This window comes from Ipomoea nil, unplaced genomic scaffold, assembly GCF_001879475.1.
Source record: "Ipomoea nil cultivar Tokyo-kokei standard unplaced genomic scaffold, Asagao_1.1 scaffold1769, whole genome shotgun sequence".
NCBI lineage: Eukaryota > Viridiplantae > Streptophyta > Magnoliopsida > Solanales > Convolvulaceae > Ipomoea > Ipomoea nil.
This window is the reverse complement of record NW_017618197.1, coordinates 760,872-782,630: the sequence shown is the minus strand read 5'-3', so window position 1 is coordinate 782,630 and position 21,759 is coordinate 760,872. Positions and strand designations below refer to the sequence as shown.

The window sequence follows — 21,759 nt, the reverse complement described above, 5'->3', positions numbered from 1 at the left end:
GCACCAAAACTTTGGCAAGACACCCCCACACTTTCAGGTACTGGTAGGAAGGTTTCCTACCGTTCCACAGCTCATAAGGAATCTTATCGAGCTTCTTGCGGGGTACCTTATTTAAAAGGTAATTACTTGTCAAAATCGCCTCACCCCACATACCTTGAGGTAGGCCTGAACTTATAAGCATCGTATTCATCATATCTTTCAATGTACGATTCTTTCGTTCGGCAACACCGTTCCATTGAGGTGCGTAAGGTACCGTACACTCGTGTATGATACCTACACTGCACAGAAGTCACCAATTGGTGCTTCATACTCACCACTTCTATCGCTTCTAACCTTCTTAATTCTCCGATTAAATTGGTTTTCCACTTCATTCTTATAAATAATGAATTTATCAACGGCTTCATCTTTGCTCTTAAGCAAATACACATAGCAGTATCGTGTGCTATCGTTGATAAACGTGATAAAATACTTATTACCACCTCTCATTTGTATCGATCTAAAATCGCACAAATCACTATGGATTAATTCTAGTGGTTCAGTTTCCCTTTCTACCGATTTGAAAGGTACCTTCGTTAGTTTTGCCTCAACACAAATTCACACTTGTTATTTGTGTTAATTTGAAAGTTAGGAATATGGTGCATGCTAATTAATCTACGTATAGAATTAAAATTAAAATGACCTAGTCTACCATGCCACAAATTGGAAGACTCAAGCAAGTAAACAGAATTAACTTTGCTTTTATTGATAACAGAAATTACACTGAGCTTAAAAAGCCCACCAGTTACATATCTTTTACCAACAAACATTCCTAACTTAGACAAAACTACTTTGTGTTACTCGAACACCATGCGGAACCCATGCTTGTTTAGCAGCGAGCCAGACACAAGATTCTTCCTCAGCTCTGGAACATACAGCACGTTGTTCAACATCAGTTCCTTCTCGAAAGTCATCTTCAGAACCACTTCGCACATGCCTTCCACAACAGACTGAGCAGAATTTCCCATCCACACCTTTTCACCCTCAATGGTCTCAAAGGTGTCGAACATCTCTCGGTTGCAACACAAATGACTGGTTGCACCGGTATCGATGAACCACGCACGTGGGTTAGACCCACGAGGTTCACCTCGGTCACCATAGCCGAAAGGCTAATCTCGAACTCCTTCTGACTGCTGTCGCCAACAACATTGGCTCAGAACTCTTGTTCTTCTTCCTTGGAGCTTTGCATTCAGACGCTTTGTGGCCAGGCTTGCCACAATTGTAGCATTCACCAAGAAACTTGTTCTTGGTAACACCACCTTTCGGACCTAGCTTTCACTTGTCCTTCTTGTTCCTCTTGGAGCTTTTACCGTGCTCCACAACGTTGGCCTTAGCGCCACTAATGATAGGAGCTCTCCCATCATTCGTCCAGTTCCTTTCCTCAATCCTGAGTCACTGGATCAGGTCCTCCAGGTTCATCTCCTTTCGCTTATGCTTAAGGTAGTCCTTGAAGTCCTTCTAACTTGGAGGCAACAAGTGGATCACGGATCCCGCTTGAAAGGCTTCACTCAGCACCATGCCCTCGTCATGGATCTCGTCGAAGATTAATTGCAAATATTCTACCTGACTTAGCACGACCTTTGAATCAACCATTTTGAAGTCGAGGAATCGGCCAACCACAAATTTCTTTGAGTCGGCATTCTCACTTCGGTATTTATGATCCAAGGCTTCCCACGGCGCTTTCGTTGTGCTGATCTTGCGATACACATCGTATAACGCATCACATAATCCGTTCAAGATGTAGTCTCGGCATAGGATGTCCGAATCCTTCCAATAGCCAATCGCCATCACGGATTGGGCATCTTGTTCCTTCATCTCAGGAACTTTCTCGGACAAGAACCTTGCCAAGCCGAGAGTTGCTAGGTACAACAACATCTTTTGTTGCCACCTCTTGAAGTTCGATCCGACACCAGTGAACTTCTCCGGCTTTTCAGCCGATCCGCTCGGTACCGAAGGTACCCGAGTCATGGGAATATATCTCTCGGTGCTGCCACCGTCTTGTGAACCAACGTTCACTGGTGGTGCCTGGGAATTCACAACATTGTTGTCATTTCCTCCATTGTTGTCCGCAACAACATTTTCCTCCCCAAAGATTGGCAGTACGGGGTCCTCTATTTCTTCAATGAAATTAGAGACAAAAACCAACGGGAAGACGAAGGTATAAGGTTTTAAGACTGTTGGGTTATCGTTGGTGAAAACCAAATAATAATCCTACAAAATAAGGATTATTATTTTCTATAGAGAAAGGGAAGGAAAGATGAAGAGATTGGCTCGTGTTTGGTGTAGGGTTTTTAGCATGAGTCGAGCGATCATTCTTTCCTTAAAACCTTATTTGCTACCTCCCACAAGTGCTAGGAGCATTGTAGCCTAGGCTTCCCAGGATAAAACTTGCTAGGATTCAATGTTTGAGCACCCAAACAAGGAATCCAGCGAACTAGAGCAAGGTTTTGAACATAATTAGACTTAAGAAAAGAGTAGAAGTAGAGAGTTTTGAGGCTAGGATAATATGATTTCTGTGTTGTCAATTTTCTGCTGTCCAACTCTTTCTTGTATAGGGTTGAAGGGATGAATAGCCTTTACTTTGGCAATTAAAACTGACATTAAAACTAGCTTTGCAACAGTTATAAGAGCAGGCCACTACCTAAGAATTAAATTCAGAATTCAAAAATTGAAATTAATAGAAAATTAATTCCGTAACGGATGAATTTAATCTCCACAACAGTCAGAACTTTTGAGTGCCAGACAGGGTTCGGCCTCACCCAGTTTAAGATGTTTCGGCCCAAGGCCTCGCCATCAGTTTCAAGGCCGAAACAACAAGTCCAACTTGGGACTAAACCCGCAAGGCCTGCCAAGCCAAGACTTTTCAATCTCATTTTGGGATTTGATTTACACCCACCCCCTGTGCACAAGGAAAAACCTCTATGCTATACAATTCAATATACCTTAAAAGTGCTCTTGTATAAATAGTGGGGCAAATCCTCTTCCCAAACCAATGTGGGACAAAAGCTTCACTTTTTCCCTTCATTTTTCCAACTCAATGGGTCTACTTTGAGAATCAATATCTCATTCACCCATTATCCGTTTTGAGCGTACAATATATCAATCTCTTCGTCTCACTACGAAGAATCCGAATCCACTTTGACCGGACCCAAATCGGAAGCGGACCCCACTGATAATTATACCACAAAATAGCCACTTAACATGCCATTTTAAACTATTTTTTCCAACACTCTTATGTCATTCTTCATCAAGTCTTCATCTCCTTTTATAGCTGTAATTTCAAAATTGTACGTTGGAAATAAATAATTTCAAATTTGAATTGTGTACGTTGATCTTGTAGTAGTGATTTGATATGTTGAATTTTTAATACTGCTACTTTCTCAAATATTAGGTTGATTTTTGACTTTGTAAGATTTTTTCTGATTTTGCAAGAATCTCTAGAACTTTATTATAGCTTAAATTCATTCTTGGCGGTGATCCTTGGCTGCTTTCAACGGTTTCTTGATTCCTTAGCTGATAAATTTGGTCTTCTCGATTATCTCCTCAAATCCCAAATTTTGATTTAATTTGATTGCTTCAACTGAATCTTCAATTTTGCTCTTAGGAAAGCTAGGCTTATTTCCTTAAAAACCTTGGATCATTCATTAACAACCTTGGCTCATTCATTAAAAACATTAGCTCAAACCATTGTTTGTTTCCTTTCCAGCGTATTCTTTAACCAAACCTTAGCTCAATTGGAATCTTGGCTCAACAAGCAAACCTTAGCTCAATTGGAATCTTGGCTCAACAAGCAAACCTTAGCTCATAAGAACATTTAGCTTATTTCCTTAGCTCAATTGAATTTTATTTACTTCCTGAGAGATTCGAACTCCTCACCTCCCTTTTTCAAGCTCTTCTCCAACCTTTGGTTATTACCTCTTCTACTGACTTTGTTCATCTTATTTTACTCCGACTCTAATCTTTGCTCCTTTCCGATGGAACCCGCAAATATTGAAAGAACGACAATTATTGTTAACCAAGGAAAAAAATTCGTGGTAAAGGCAAGATACACTTGGCCCACAAAATTCGTGCTCGAAAATAAAAATATTTGAGGCACGGGTTTTCAGTAAAAAATGAAATGGATTCCGGTATAGTTTTCTAGAACATATTAATAAGCTAGACCCATACTGCGAGTTGTTTCATTCCATAAATAAACTCGGACACTCAAAAAATCTGTTGGACAAGCGGATTCACATCTCTTACAACCAACACAGTCCTATGTTCTTGGAGCGGAAGCAATTTGTTTAGCCTTACATCCGTCCCACGGTATCATTTCTAATACATCAGTAAGGCAGGCTCAGACACATTGAGTACATCCTATACATGTATCATAAATCTTTACGGAATGTGACATTGAATCTATAGAGTTCTTACTGTCATAAATTTTCGATCTAGTTCTCCAATCTTTTCTCAAAAATCCTTTTATCTTAATTATGCTTCAAACTTAAAATTCTTCCCAGAATTGATTGGTAACTTCATCTTCAACCGATTCTTGCGTCACTTCAAGGATTCTTCCAAATTTTGACACTTTGACTATTTTTTAATACACTTTTACAATAAAATTTTTGGGTAATTAATTTTTCAAAATACAATCCACTTTGCCTTATCAAAATCTAACTACAATTATTCCTAACAAGATGTTATACCCATATTCTAAATTTATGTGTTCAAGAAATACTTTAGTTTAAAGTTTCAGTGATTTTGTTGGATTGATTAGAAAATGTGATAAATGACTTAGATACAACAGAAACAAAAACAAAACAAAAAAAATACTTTAAAATATCGTATGCACATATTTTTTTTAAAAGACATTTTAGTTTAGATACACCTATTCCGTGAAATTCTACATATAAAACTAGTGATGCTAGCATAATTAGAACTATGTGGGTTTTGTTTCTCTAAATTATTGATAATACATATGCATTTAGTGTTTCTCAATATTAAGAGCAAACCCGATAAAAATAAAGAGCAAACGCAAATTAAAAGTCTTTTATAATTTTTAAAATTTATCTGTCTAATTAACGTAATTTAGTGACAAAATCAAATAAAATTGTAATACATTTTATAATATTTGTAAGTTATTATTATTTTTTTAAGAGGAGAAATCAATGCATTAAATCATCAATCAAAATATCCACAATGGACTCTTGGCGGTACGGTGTATGAAGCCCCTCGCCACAATATGACAGAGAAACGCCCACCCTAGCAACAATATTAGCAACACGATTCATAGATTATTTGGAAAAAGTGAAACATATATCAATGAGACACATAATCGTTTCCTTAACATCATCTACAATCAAGCCTAAAGAAGAATGGAAGGCGGAAAGAATTTAAAGCAAAATAAACTTGGTGGGAATCAGTTTCAACATCAAGATGATCCAATCTCAAACCCTTATTCCAACTCAAAGCTTCACAAATACTGGGCGCCTCTGCTTCTTTGGGCATGAAAACCCTTTCCCAACTCATTCCTTTAGCAGAATAAAATTCCCCATTTGAGTCACTTACCAGTTACCACCCACCCCAACCACATACACCTCCCATCCGACACAAATCGCTACATCAGTTAATTTTTTATTGAGTTAATACCCAAAATCGTCCTCGACTATAGTGGTTTTTCTCAATTTCGTCCTAAACGACTTTGGTGACCTAATATCGTCCCAGACTTTTGTGTTTCGTTCAATTTAGTCCTCCATTTGTTATTCCGTCAAATTGGTGTTAAATTAAGGGACAATTCAGTAATGTCAATATTGATCTCTCTTTACTTTCAACTTGTGAAGTGCGAAATTCCTCTTTCTTGTACGAATTACACCCAGAATTACTCCCGGACCTGCAAATCAAATTTTATATTTGCAGTTTTAGGAGTAATTCTGGGAGTAATTAGTAAAAAAAAAGGGATTTCGCAGTTCACATGTCTATATGAGTAAAGAGATGCCAATATTAAAATTACTGAATTGTCTATTTATTTAACACCAAATGGACAGAATAACAAATGAGAGACTAAATTGAGCAAAAACACAAAAGTCTAGGACTAAATTGAGCGAAACACAAAAGTCTGGGACAATATTAGGTCACCAAAGTCGTTTAAGACGAAATTGAGAAAAACCACTATAGTTGAGGACGATTTTGGGTATTAACTCATTTTTTATTTGAATGTGCCCTCACTCGGCTTCTGCCACCGCTCAACCTACTAATTCCATTAAGGCACTCAACAAACAAATGCATCTATGTTTCCATCACACTGTTACACACTAAATTACTTAATTATATCCTAACTAAATAAATATATTTTGTATGTATATTTCAAAAAATTAATATACAAAACGTATACAAAAACTTGATGTATATGAAACTTAACTTAATATTGTTTTAGGCAAAACAATCAACCAGACAGAGATTATAAAGGCTCTGATACAAAATGTTAGATATGAATAATCTAACGATATAGAATAATAGTATACGAGAAACCTGACATCGTATAGGCGGAAGCGGAAGCAATATTGATCTAATGATCTTCAGCCACAATTGATGTTCTTGTTGTGTTGTTTCATGAACGGTAGACCGTTAGCCATATTTTGCCTCATACTTGACTCTCATCATGGTGTATTGGTGTCTACTGAGCAGTATGAGTACCGTAACTGAATGTGCTATATAATGATAATCTTGTATCCCATCAATCCAAATTTATATTATGCACAAAGTCTAATTGACTAACAACTTCTAATCAAACTACTTAATAAGCCTAGTCAACTTGCACCACTTAATAAATACCCTAATATATACTCCGTAATATATAATATATATTATTAGGAAAATCTTACAACTGTTACACAAAAAACGTTGTATAAGTTATCAATTTTTATAATATATTAATAAAATTATTAATCTAACATAATTTAGTGATATAAAAAATCAAGTTCAAATGATATTACAAACATTACAATTATTTTATAAATTTTTTATATTACAAGTTCAAATAATATTACAAGTCTTTTATAATTTTTTAACTTAGTAACAAATTATTATTAATTTTTAACTTTGAGATTAATGGTTCAAATATTTTTTAACCAAAATATTAACTTTGAAACGGTATGTGTATACTTTTTATAGTATTAAGGAAGCCGGACATTGAACAGCTTGTACAAATATACATTTTGAATTTATACTTTTTATATAATGTGTTTTTCGAAGGAAAATCCTGTTTATATATTTTTGGAAAAAGTATCAAATTGGCCCCCTAAGTCGAGTGGATAGTGCAATTGGGTCTCCTAAGTGAAAAAAAAAACTTCATTCAAGTCCTCTAAACCTGTAAAATTGTTCAATTGAGTTCAAGTTGACTTGTTTATTAGGTTAAATGCATACGGTATTGACACGTGTTCTTATTTTATTTTTTTATTAAAAATATTATTTATTATAAATTAATTAAAATAATAATAAATGGAAATCCAATTGCACTATACACTCGATTTAAGGGGTCAATTTGACACTTTTTCCTATATTTTCTTTTAAGAGCTTTCAGATTCAATGGCATCTTCAGACTTCAGTGATGAATATTTAATTCATAATATTTTCTTTGAAACGAACCATGCGATAAATGCAAATGAAGAACACTATTTATTATTAGGATACTACTACGTATTATTTAATTAAATATATTAATTAATATAAAAATATATTCAAAATGTATCTGACCACAAACATATCCAAATTCATTATCTCACACAATTCACATGTTTATGTAATCCAAACGCCACTTGTTCGTCTCATATGCTCACGCCGGGAATATTTCTTAGGGATTTTTATATTGTGGATCGCGGTGCATGTGTGCACTGTGGTTAAAAACTACGCCTTTTTGTTTTTTAAAAGTAAAGAAACGGCGCGCTATTAGTGTTAACGGAGTGCGATTTTTTTGTATGTTAATTACCAACTGACACTATAGTATATCTAAATCGACATTGCCTCACGTATTATTTTTATATTATCAAATGAATCTGCAGTTATATCAAAATGATACTATAGTGTGGTAAAATGAAATTGCAGTGTATATAAAATGAAACTGAATAACATTTTACATATTTGAGTATATATATGTACAATGCAATTGTTATTGCCTGGACCATGGTCCAGCCAAGATGGGTGGACCATGGCCCAAAACGCGCCGTTAGATGCGCGACAAACGTCGCGCATATTTTTTTTTTTTTTTTCAATATAAAATCTGCTTCTCTCACCTCTCGGACGCTATCTTCTCCTCTCTGAACACCTATCTCCGCTACTGCAAACACAGAGGAAGACGATGGTTAGACTTCATTGCTGCACAATACAAGAGCTTCTTGAAGGTAAACATCTCATTCTAAACATACATTGCGATTAGGAATTCAAACAACACTGATAAAGTATATTTTCAACTATACGCTATTTTGATATATATTGTGTTTTTTAATATTATAGGAGATGTTAATGCTTTGATTGATGTTGAATTGAGTTCTCCCATTGATGTTGAATTAATTTCAGGTTTGTCTTTTGCAATACTTTGATATATTATGTCTATGGTTTGTTTAATTGGTTGGATAAGGGTACATTATTTCTGTTCAGTAGGTACATTATTTATATGCATTAGGTACATTATTTTAATCCATAGGGTACATTATTTCTGTTCAGTAGGTACATTATTTATATGCGTTAGGTACATTATTTTAATCCATAGGGTACATTATTTTAATGCATGATTTATGTGTTCTTTCTGATGTGAATATTGTGTTTCTGATTGTGGTACATTCTTTATGTTCGGTAGGTACATTATTTTAATACATACGGTACATTATTTTAATGTATCATTTCTGTGTGCATTCTGATTTAAAAGTTGTGTTTCTGATTAAGGTACATTATTTATGTGCATTAGGTACATTATTTTAATCCACAGAGTACATTATGTTTATGCATGATTTATCTGTACATTTTGTTGTGCATAAATTTAAAAATATTGTTCATTGTTTATATGTTGTTTTAGAGCAGGTTATTAGTAAATTATTCAAGCAGAAATTTAGGGATTATTACTCGTTTCTCTAAAGCATTAGCACATCCGGGACTAGAAAGTGAAGGTTTGCTCTGGATATGCTTTTAGTATTGTAATATGTATGTTATTCCATAGAAGCATGTTGAAGAATGACCTTATGTATACAGGGCCGGATTTTAGGCTGTGCAAGCTGGGCTACCGCACAGGGCCCCCAATTTTAGGGGGCCCCAAATTTTAGAGGTTCAATATTTAATTTTTACCTAGCTAATTTAGAAATAAAAATAAAAAGTTTTCAATTAAATTTAAAAGGTTTTATGAAGAGATGGTAAGAATTTGTATTTATTATATTTTAACTTGGAGGTCAAAGGTTCGAAACTTGCATGTATTGGTTTTAAAAATTGTTATTTTGGTAGGGCCACATTTATTTACCAGAACAGGGCCACAAAAACTTAAAATACGGCCCTGTATGTATATATGTATGTATACTTTTTGTGTTATATATACATAAGTATCTGATTGTGTTTTCTTTGTTGCCAATGCTTGGCTTATGATTAACAAGATTTTCAATTTCATTTGATTCATTTAATTTGAAATTCAGGTTCTTCAGTCGGTGGTTCCAATTAAAGATGAAGAGGTTGTGATTGGACAATAAGAAGGTTATAGGGATGGTCTAACAATTCCTAACAACTCAAATACTCCAAAATTTGCAGCAGTGGTTCTACGTGTGCACAAAGTACATAATTTTTGTTCATAGGGTACATTGTTTTTGTTCATAAAGTACATTATTTGTGTGCATAAAGATTAGGTGTATATAGTACATTATCTATCTGCATCATAAGTAAACAAATACATGATTGAATGATTGGAAGGAAAACTTGATGGTGGTAATTGACAGTTTTTTTTGTGTCAATTTAATAGTGGTAATTGACTATTAGGAAGAAAAGTTGATATTGATATGTCTTAACCTATTTTGTAAATATTTTATTTTGTTATAAAAAGTTTATGTTATAATATTCAAATTACATTATTTCATAAATATTCTTCCAAAAGGCTGAACCCCAACCCTAAGGGCCCCCCCACACTCCGGCCCGACAGAGCATTTGGGAGGATGTAATATTATCCCTATTGTACATTGTTATAGAATAAGGTACATTATTATAACCCACAAATTATATTACCAAATCAAGTGTTGGGCCGTTCATGAATACATGTGAAATTAACAAGAATACATTTATTAACTCATAGGGTACATTATTCTAACCCACATAGTACATTACCAAATCAAGTAATTGTATGGGATGCCGTATCCCCAATGAGGACGAGGATGGGGAAAATTTTTGGAAATGGGGACAAAGAAGGGAAAACCCCTCCCCTTATTCACCGCCGGGACGGGGACGAGGTTGGTGTTTCGGGGATGGGGATGATGGTCAATTCATGAACATGTAACCTTAACTAAGATACATTTTGATAACTCATAGGGTACATTATTTTAAAGTATAAAGTACATTATTCTAACCCATAGAGTACATTACCAAAATCAAGTGATAGTCGATTTATGAACACATGTGACCTTAAGAAGCATCCATTTTATTAGCTCATAGGGTACATTGTTTTAGGGCATAAGGTACATTATTTTAACCCACAGAGTACACTACCAAATCAAGTGATGGTAAGTTCATAAACACATGTGACCGTAATAAGGATACATTTTGTTAACTCATAGGGTACATTATTTTAGAGCATAAGGTACATTAGTCTAACCCACCGAGTACATTACCAAATCAAGTGATGGTCAGCTCATGAATACATGTGACCTTAACAATGGAACATTTTATTAATGCATAAAACAAAAAAAAATATGTTCATAATCGGTCAAGTGCAAATACTTTTTGTAATAACTCACAAAGCAAAAAACAAGTTCATAATATGTAAGTGCATATATAAGTAAACAAAATTAGTGCAACTTCTTCTAATTATCATTTGACTTGTTTTGAGACTTAGACCTGAAACAAACCAATTATGAACTAATATTGCCACTAGGATGAATTAGATACCCACTACCAACAATATCATAAACAATTTACTGCATAGAAATTGGACTATAGCCTTTGTGTTAAATTCAACCGTCTTTACATGATTCTTCCGACTTCTTGCTTGGTTATACCTTTTTTGTACTGTACTAATTAGCCCTGGATTACGGTCGCCTTTGGCACCACTTCGTAAAGGACTTTGTATACCACCGCTTTCCAAGGATCTTTCAAAGTCATCAAAGAAAATACGACCAGTCTCACCTTCAATCTTTCTTCTACCAGCTTCAATATTATTTTTAGTGAATATCAGATTTCTAAGTAGAGGGGGGTGTGGTGCACCTAATAAATCCAGTCATGCTCTACAAAGAAATAAGATATCCACTAAAAGAATGATCTGAATACACAATAGAAAGTATACATAAATGATGCATTAAAATAATGTACCATATGGATTAAAATAATGTTCCTAATGCATATAAATAATGTACCTCAGTCAGAAACACAATATGTACAGCAGAATGTAGTACACATAAATGATGCATTAAAATAATGTATCTTATGTATTAAAATAATGTACCTAATGCACATAAATAATGTACCTAATGCACATAAATAATGTACCTCAATCAGAAATATGATATTAGCTTGAAATGTAATGAATGATCTACATACTATATCAGATCATAGCTTAGCAGAAAGACTGAGTTAGTTGGAAAATTAATTAGTATTCATCTTAGCTTCTACATAGAAAAAGCTCAAATGCATATTGTGTTGAATTTGCAGGTGAGGGAAAAAAGTAAATTAAAATGACCATGCATATTGTGTTTATAGAGACATAAAAGATCTGGAAACTTGTTGGTAATCAGGTTATGGAAAGTCATTACTCAGAAATTCACTTGTTACATCTCACCTCAAGATAAAATGCAGATCATGCAAATTAAGAATTTTATTGATTTCTTAGTGACAAATATCAATATAGCACATGGTTTAATAGCCTAATAAGAGTGGAACCTATAAAGAAATTAATGAAATTATTCTCGTTTCCAATGCTTATGAAACTAAGGCCAAGAAAAGCAATGTATGATCAAAGGTTTTCATCATTGACATTGAATCATTACAATTCAGAAGGTGGAACAAAAGACCTTTAATTCCCATAAGAGTGGCACAAGCAAGATTTGTATTTTAAGTATGAAAAACAAAACCTCTTCAATACAGAAGATTTCTTGGGTTTGACGTTTATAAAGAATATTACGGTTTGAAGCTCAGTTTCAATACAGATCTTTTTTTTTTTTTTTTTTTTTTTTTTTAGACGAAGAACTCAAAATTCACATAAAAGTAGAGCTATCAAAACGGGCCCAACCCGTCGGGTTGGGCCCGTTTAACCCGTATTTTTCACGGGCTGGGTTGGAGGATTTTCAGCCCGTCCCGTTTCCAACCCGTGGGGGATACGGGTTACACGGGTTGGCCCGTGGGTTACACGGGCCGGCCCGTATAACCCGTATCCCCACCCACCCCACTTCTAAATGTGTTGCATAATTGGGTATTTTATTAATATTTAAAAACATTGTTGCTAACAATACTTAAACCTTTGACCTTTTATTTAAGTTATTATCAAATCATTACTATTGAAACCAATTACACTAAGAACACATGCTAAACATTTCAATATAATTATATATCTATTTACATCATTCACAAGCATTACTAAATATATATCTATATTAATTAATACAATTAATTGTATCGTTATATAAATATTAATTTAAAGTTTATTTATTATATAAACTACATAAAGTAATAAATTATATATCTTATAAACTTTATAACTTAATAGTATATATATTATAATTAAAAATAAAAAATATTAATGTAAAATATATTAGTATTAAATATAAATTAAATAAATTATAATTACATATTAAAAACTAAAATCTAATTTTATATGTGTATATGTCGTATGTGTATATACATATTTGTATATATATAAATATACATATTTGTTAATCATGGTTAATGTGATTGATTGGAAATAGTCTTAGTTACTAATTTAGAGGTCATGGGTTCAATTCCTAAGCAATATAATAATAAATATTTTAATCACGTAAATTTAAAAAAAAAAAAAAAAAAAAAAGAATAAACGGGCTGACGGGCTGGCCGTTTAGCCTGTCAACCCATCCTACACGGGTTGGGTTGGGAAAATCCCAACCCGTGGGAAAATGGGTTGGCCCATCCCGTACCGTTTTCAGTTGAACCCGAGACGGGCCAGCCCATATGGGCCGGGCTGGCCCGTTTTGACAGCTCTACATAAAAGCCTCCAAAATTTAACATGGGGAAATAATGTATCTTATGTATTAAAATAATGTACCCTATGAATTAAAATAATGTACCTAATGTAATGCACCTTAATCAGAATTCCAATATTCACAGTAGAACATGCAAATACTTTATCGTAACACGAAAAATATAGAATTGCATGTCTATGATCAACATCAATTGCAAAAATCAATTCAACAACAACCAAAGCATTCACATCACCTAAATCGCATGTAAAGACCTGTAATTCATTATCGAATTTGAATTCATAGCATCCATTATGTTGATAGAGAAGCAAGAAGCTGTGTGGACCATGCCAAATTGCGAAGAGATGAGCAATTGATCGCAGAGAGAATGAAATCACGGAGAACAACAATTCACGAAGACAAATTGCGAAGAAACAATTCGCATAGAGAAAGGGAGAGAAGAAATTCGCGATGGAGGTGGCGTCGGAAACGATGGAGATGCGCGCAGAAGATGGCGAAGACGATGTCGAAGATGCGAAGAAGACGTTCCGATTTTTTTTTTTTTTAAAGATGCGCGACGTGTGTCGCGTATCTAACGGCGCCGTCTCTCCTTAAGTGGAGAGACGGCGTCGTTTTGGACCATGGTCCACCCAACTTGGCTGGACCATGGTCCAGGCAATAATTTGCCTGTACAATGAAGCTGTAATTATATCAAAATGATCATGTAGTTGTGTTTTAATAAAACTAAAGTGTATATAAAATAAAATTAAATAACATTTTCACATATTTGAGTCTATAAATATCGAATGAAACTGTAGTTATATCGAAATGAAACTGTAGTTGTGTTGAACTGAAACTGCAGTGTATACAAAATGAAACTGAACAACATATTTACTTTTTGCGGAAGGGTGCGGAATGGGGGGAAACGAATGCCGTTTCTTTTCATTAAACAAAACGACGTCGTTTTGATGCGCGGTGCATAATAATGCACCGCGGTGCACGATATAATTTGCCATGTCTTGGGAATTGGGCCAAAGCAATTGAGACTCGAGCTTTGGTAATTAATTAACTTAATTAATTAATTAGACTAATTAACCCAATAACAAGTTAGGTAGGCACATTGATTCAAATTTAACTATCTTAATTAATTAATTAGACTAATTAAATAAATAATCAGATAATTTTAAGATAAAATGACACTTTTAGTCTATGACTATGACTAAATTATATATTTAATTCCTCGTACTCAAAAAAGAAAATTTTAATTCCTCAATTATTTGTGATGCATATTAATCTTTCCTTTACTATCAAAGTGGGGTGGCGGACCTAATCCTTAAAAGACCAAATTAGTCACTTTATTAAGTTAGGTATTGCTACAAATTCACCACTTTGTGTATATGGCGTGAGAGAAACAATAAAGCCTGGAGTGACTCAGCAGTGTGCTTGGAGGTGATGAGGCTTCTGAACGAGTTACAGGCGTTGGATGTTAGCCATGCACGTGAAAGTAGGCAACCCCCTAATTTGAATCATCTACGGTTGGTTCTAGCTGACGGATTTGCAGTGTATGTTGACGCAGCGGTGTTTTATGAGCAGGATTATGCAAGCGTTGGGGCGGTTATTATGGATAGCCATGGAAACTATTTTGCTGCGAAGAATGCCTCGGTTCGCTGCCTTAATGACGTGCATTTGGCGGTGGCGATGGGCCGATGGCTATAAAGGAAGCGTTGTCTTGGGCGATTGAACAAGGGTTACAGAAGATCGTGCTTTTCAGTGATTGTCAAATGGTTTGTCACATTTTTAATAGCTCGGCCATGGATTATTCTTGTACGGGTTGCGTTCTTAGCCAATGCCGTGATCTCAAACGACACTTTGAAGTAGTGTCCATTCATTATATTTCTAGATCAGTGAATAAGCTGGCTCATGTTATAGCTAGAGCTGCTCATTCATCTACTGGTCCTTCTGTCTGGCTTAATTCTATTCCTTCTTGTATTGAATCTTTGATTTAATAAAATTATGACGTTATTTTCAAAAAAAAATAAAAAATTCACCACTTTAATAATAATTGATGAACTAAATTCACACTTAAAATAATTGAATGACTAATTCTACATTTTGATCATAACGGAAGGACTAACAATGCTATTTTCCCCACTTTTAATTAGGTTGATTAATTCAAATATTAGTCTAATTAATATGATTTGGGTTGCACGAAAAACACAGAATACAAAACGTGTTGGTAAAGTAAAAATATTATATATATATATATATATATATATATATATATATATATATATATATATAGGTTCAGGTGCAGTTGTGCGGTTAAATCGGAGCTATTGATTTTGCTTAAATCAACATCTAGGATTATCAATTTTCTTTTTTTTTTTTTTTTTTTTAAAATGTGGTGTCAATTTGGTAATTTTTGCATCTAGGTCGAATTTAAGGTTTGTGGTTTTTCTTCTTAAGGTGCGTGATTTTTGAGCTTAAGGTGCTTGAGTTTTGTGCTTAAGGTGCGTGGGTTGTGTGCTTACTGTGGGTATTTGTTGAAACATAAGGTGCGTGATTTTTGTGCCTAAGGTGCGTGCGTTTTGTCTTTAAGGTGCTTGTGTTTTATGCTTAAGGTGCGTGATTTTTGTGCTTAAGGTGAGTGTGTTTTGTGCTTAAGGTGCATGGATTTTGTGCTTATTGTGAGTAGTTTTTAAAACTTAAGGTGCGTGATTTGTATGCTTAAGGTGCTTCAGTTGTGTGAAACTTACGGTGAGCCATTTTAAAAACTTAGGTGCGTGATTTGTGTTCTTAAGGTGCTTTGTTGTGTGCTTAAGGTGCGTGGTGATTTGTGTACTTAAGGTGCACCATTTTAATGCTTAAGATGCGTCAACTGCACCGGAAGCCTAACCCACTGCTAGAAATTATGAAATTTTCGACCACCTGAAAGTGAACTTAAATCAAGTCGAAAGCCTTGTTCCGACCACTTTTAGTATCCGGAAAAACCTTTGTTGCTATTTCCGACCAATTTTTACTTTCAACTTGATTTAAGATCACTTTCAAGTGGTCGAAAATTTAATAATTTCCAGCAAACCCATCCCTATATATATATGGATCAATTTACAAATAAGGCCAAAAACAGATTTATCAGCATTCAGCACATACATCATTTTCAAGTTTTTGTCATCTACAATTCCTACAAACTTGCAATTAAGGTGCAGCAAATGTGAAGTTGTAACTGGCGCACGATGTTTGGCTGAAAAGGAGTGACGAACTAACAGTGAAAAAGGTAAACAAGACATCTATGGAAGATTAGCTAGCTGTGCGCCTTACATGGACGGAAATACGTAATTGAAGAAGCGAAAAATAGTACAGTCCCCACAATTCAATGAATTACACACAGGTATTTGTAGGTTAAATGTATCAAATTAAACTCACTTTTGAAATCCAATTAATGAGATAGTTTTACATAACTTTCTTTGTCTCTGTTAAATTTTTTTAAGGAATTTAAATGAACACTAAAGAAAAATTTTAAGGTGTTAATTGATGTTGATGCCTATTGTATCCGGTATAATCTTTAAGTGAATGAGAAAGCCTTTGAAGGGGTGGGGGAAAAGGGATTAGACTATAAACAATTGTGTGTGGATTTATCCTAAGAGAGTACATCCATTAATTACACTGGATTCAATTCTAGGTCATCAACCAACTATAGGTATACTAACAACCAAATAGGAATAAATAATCAACACTTAAAAGGTGTCATCAACCAACTATAGGTATACTAACAACCAATGCAATCTAGCCAAATAATTTGCACGAGGAAACACTTTCTATACGATCGGATGCAGTTGTCTCCGCAATCGAATTGTTTCTGGAAACTCTAGCATATACAAATGATAACAACTTTGGGGGATCAATGAGGACTTACTATCGAGTCCGTGTGGCTATAGATGTTACCAAACCCTTAAAGAAACAGATGAAACTAAGAAAGGACAATGGATCATGGGCCATAGTTGATTTCAGGTACGAAAGGCTACCAACTTTCTGTTTCATCTGCGGGATCATCGGGCATAGTGATCGAGTTTGCCCTAAAATTGCAAATGGGGTAAACACCAAGGCTGAAAAACCCTATGGGCCGTGGCTTCGCGCAGGGTCACGTAGGAATACCCCGATAGCAGGGCAACGTTGGGTAGTGATAAACATTATTTATGTTATTATTTTTAATAAACTTTGTTAGAATTAATAAGATAATATTTAGTTAATCTTTAATTTTTCTTATATTTTATTAATAAATTTTGGTTGAGTTAAAGTTTGTGTTTTATTAGTATTATTATTATTATTATTATTATTATTATTATTATTATTATTATTATTATTATTATTATTATTAGTTTAGTGAATTAAATAGGTTAATCCCATTTTCCTTGTTCGTTCTTCCCATAAATAGTAGTAGACGGGCGAGAGACCAGAAAGAGCAACGTCCGATTCGTTTGGCATCAGTCCGTCTCGACAGCCGATTCGTTGGGCGATCCGATTAAACAGCAAGCGTTGGAAGAATGGTCTTCAATGGTGATTTGTGGCTCGCGTTCTCCTGCGGAATTGAACCAAGGGATTCAGAGCAATTTATGGTAGAATTGCGGAAGAATTTTGGTGAGGAGGTAGTATAAAAGAGGACGATTCTGAAAGAGGAAGGCATCAATTTTGCCCCGGACCAATTCCGGTGGTGGCGTTTGAGAATTCCGATCGGCGGCAGATTTCTGGGCAGCTTCAATTCAATTTCCAGATTAGCAAGTTTCTTAGTTTCACTTTCTGGACGACAATAGCAAGTTCAACTGTTTCTGTTCGGCGATTCTTCCTCCTTCGCACTACTCTGTGGTTAGAATTCAATTTTTAGGCTTCGGCGATTCTTCTTAGACAGCAACATTAATCTGGTTCCTTCTCTTTTGTCCTTAAATTGTGTTCCAATCTGTTTCTTGTAATCATAATTAGTAATCACCTTTTCAACTTAAACTTTCTTTAATTATTAATTGGCAATTTCTTAATTTCAATTTTATGAGTATGTACTGTGTTGTGTTGCTACGTGGATGATGCATACTTACCATGATAATGCTTAATTCCCATGCCCAATGCTTAATGATGTTGCTGATTGCAATTAGTAATTAAAACTTTGATGTCATCTGCCACTTATTGTTAATCATAATGAATTGCTAATTGATTTATGTTTCTAGCCTTCATTCCATTGATGTTCATTTCGGGGTTAATTATTTATCTTTTTTATTTTGTTTTCTACGACGTTTTATTATCTTACTTCTCTTGTTTAATTAATTTTGATTGTAATTTGGTTCACGTACCTTACATTATTAAGTCAATTACTCTTTTTAAGTTTAGTTATTAAATTGTATCGTATCAATTCCCTGTGGGTTCGACCCTTGCTTTGCACGCTTAAACTACAATTGACTCGTGCACTTGCGAGGACATTATAACTAAATTGTCCATCAATTTTTGGCGCCGTTGCCGGGGAATTGTTTATTTTGCAATTTAATTTTCTGCTTTTTTCGTTGATTGCTTGATATTTTTTTTTTCTATCCCGTCATTATTGTCTTCTCTTTCATTTTTAATCTTGCATTTTATTTTATTAATTCGTTCATTTAAAAGTGCTTTATACTTGTTTTTACTTTCACTATTCTCTTTATTTTTCCCATTGCTTGATTCTTTAATTCTATCACTTTATTATTATTGTCGTTTGATTATCCTTTTTAATATTGCTATTTATTCAAGTCATTAGTCCAGTTAAAAACTGCTTACTATTTCTTTTTGGTTTTCCTATTCTCATTGTTTATTTTTTTCCCTATCTTAATTTCTTTTCCCATACTTTTGTTTGCTATTTTTTTTTTCTCTCTTCCAATTTAATTCTTTCGCTTCCTAAATTCCAAATAATTTGCATTTGAATTGATCCGACTCAAGTTTTTTTTTTCCCCTCTTAATATTACCTTCAAAACAAAAGAAGTACTTAATAATTGTTTAACATTCTCCATTTCACTTTTTATTGATTATCCTATATATTTATTTGTTTACTTGTTTGATTTTATTTACTTCTTTGTTTATTTATTTTTGTTATTTTGTTTATTTATTTGATGGAGGGTCGTCGTTCTTTATATCCTAAACTGTTGCCTTTGGACAATCATATTGATAGAAAAAAGAAAGAAATATTACTTTTTGAAAACCTATTACTTTTTGAAAATCCAATTTTTGAACCGCAAGAAATATTACTTTTTGAAAATCCAATTTTTGAACCGCAAGAAATATTACTTTTTGAAAATCCAATTTTTGAACCGCAAGAAACAACTACAACCATAAATGCACTTCCTCCACCCTATAGGGATAATAATAATCAAAATGATTTTCAACCAATTGACCCACCCCAACCTGAAAAACCATCTTTGGAGGATACTTTACAGGAGTTCATGCAGGGTTACAATATCCAAGAAAATGAGGCTTGCTTTAAAAGAATCGAAGCACATTTAGAGAAAATTGCTAAATTTGTGCAAGAGCATGTGCCAGGTAAGTTACCTAGTCAACCTGAAAAGACTAAGACTGGTGATATCAATGAAAACAAGTCAGAAGATAATATCATTTCTAAACAAACTAAAATAATTGAAAAATTGCATAATGTTGTTGATGATATTATTGTAGAAAATGATGAGCCTCAATTGCATAAATCTGATAATCCTTATGTGCCCCCCAAGCTTTATGTGCCCCCAATCCTTGTTGATGAAAGCTTTGAAACCACCCCTATACAAAATGAAGATTTTGAGGGAGAAGAGCCTTATGTACCACCCAAGCCTTATATGCCCCCGACTCTATTTCCAAATAGGCTCAAAAGTTGTGTGCCTGTAAGTGCAGTGCTACGACAAGAATTGCCCACAATCCCTTTTGATGTTCAAAACGATAAATTGACCAAAAATGTGCTTGATGAAACTATTCAGTTTCAAATTTTTATGTCTATGAATTTGTTTGATAGAGCTAACCAGTGTTTTGCAGTTAAGGGGTTGAATTTTGCAGAGGATGGTAAGTTGGGTTTCGATAAACTCCATAAAGAAAATCTTTTGAATGGCGTTGATAAATCAGTTTCTTCTCGTTATTCTAAAATTGCAGGGCTAAATGAAAATTTTACTAAAGAAAATCTAATAAAGGAGGACTCTCTTTGTCTTCTTTTCTTTCCTCTCACAACATTGTGGGCAATGTTAAAAATAAGTGTGGGGAAGGGGTTCTACTCACAAATCACAAAAAATTAAAAAATTTCAAAATTTTTAATTTTCTTCTACCCACAAATCACAGAAAACTAAAGAATTTCAAAATTTTTAATTTTCTTATGTTCATTTTCTTAAACCTTTTTATTTTAAAATTCTAGCATTAGTTGAACTTTACCCTTATGAGTCTTTTAAATATTCGTTGATAGAAATAATGCAGGTTTTTGTCAATTCTGAGTGTGTTTATGGCATGTGGCTAGTTGTTAATTTCTTTATATTTTGAATAATTTTGTAAGTCAAAAAAAAAATAAAAAAAAATTAATAATTTATATTCTCAATACCCTGATGTGTTTTATGCATTTTCTTTGATGATTTATATGTTAGTTTCACCTTATATTACCTTTATCAAATTCTTAAACAATTTTTGAGTGCTATAAATTGTGGTGTAGCGTGTTGGTTCAAGGATCATCTTTATGGCATAAGTGAGGTAAAAAAAAAAGATTTAAAAAATAAATGAGAGTATTTTATTTATTTTATTTGCAATAAATTCAGAGATTCTACTCCGCTGAATCAGTCACCTATACACATGTACCATAATTAAATAAGTGTCGTGGTCCGGTTTATGAGTACACACAAAATTGAAAACCCAAACAAGTCTGGCGTAAAATGGCGAGGTTTTTGGGGAAGTTCTCTTTGAAAAAAATCAAAATAGAAAAATAGTGAGTGAACTTTGAAAGAGACGAACATTTGCATTTTAATTTTAATAAATGCCTCGATCCTTGTTTCCTTCATGTTTTGCACCTGCACTGTAATAGAATATTTCTGAATTTGGCTTAGGTTACATTTGGTGAAATTTTCATATTTATTTTATTGAGATTTTGTATAGTTCATATAAGGGGTGTCAGCACACGAGCACACGTTTTATATTTATTTTAGTTGTTAAAGTTTTTAATTTCTAGTCAAATGTTTTATACATTCTTTGAGTTGGCACTAACCTTGCATTGAGATAAATAAATTTGAAAGCATATTTGGGTAAAGCTCAATTTAAAGTTGGTTTTATTTTTGATTTTTTTTTCCTGTTAATAACGTCTTTGCTTGAGGACAAGCAAATAAATAAGTGTGGGGAA

The 21,759-nt window shown here is 33.9% G+C and overlaps 2 long non-coding RNA genes across 3 annotated transcripts; one reads left to right on the top strand and one right to left on the bottom strand.

Annotated features, from left to right (window-relative positions):
• Positions 1-4,217: 4,217 nt before the first annotated feature.
• Positions 4,218-21,554, bottom strand: LOC109192169. The gene is made up of 3 exons (XR_002056062.1): positions 21,541-21,554; positions 6,241-6,244; positions 4,218-4,371 (listed from the first exon to the last, which is right to left on the bottom strand). It is a non-coding gene; the product is annotated as an uncharacterized LOC109192169 (long non-coding RNA).
• Positions 8,396-9,740, top strand: LOC109192170. 2 transcript variants are annotated; one of them, XR_002056063.1, is made up of 4 exons: positions 8,396-8,411; positions 8,524-8,586; positions 9,088-9,173; positions 9,687-9,740. It is a non-coding gene; the product is annotated as an uncharacterized LOC109192170 (long non-coding RNA). The 2 variants fall into 2 exon arrangements; XR_002056064.1 differs by having other exon boundaries at positions 9,083-9,173.
• Positions 21,555-21,759: the final 205 nt, after the last annotated feature.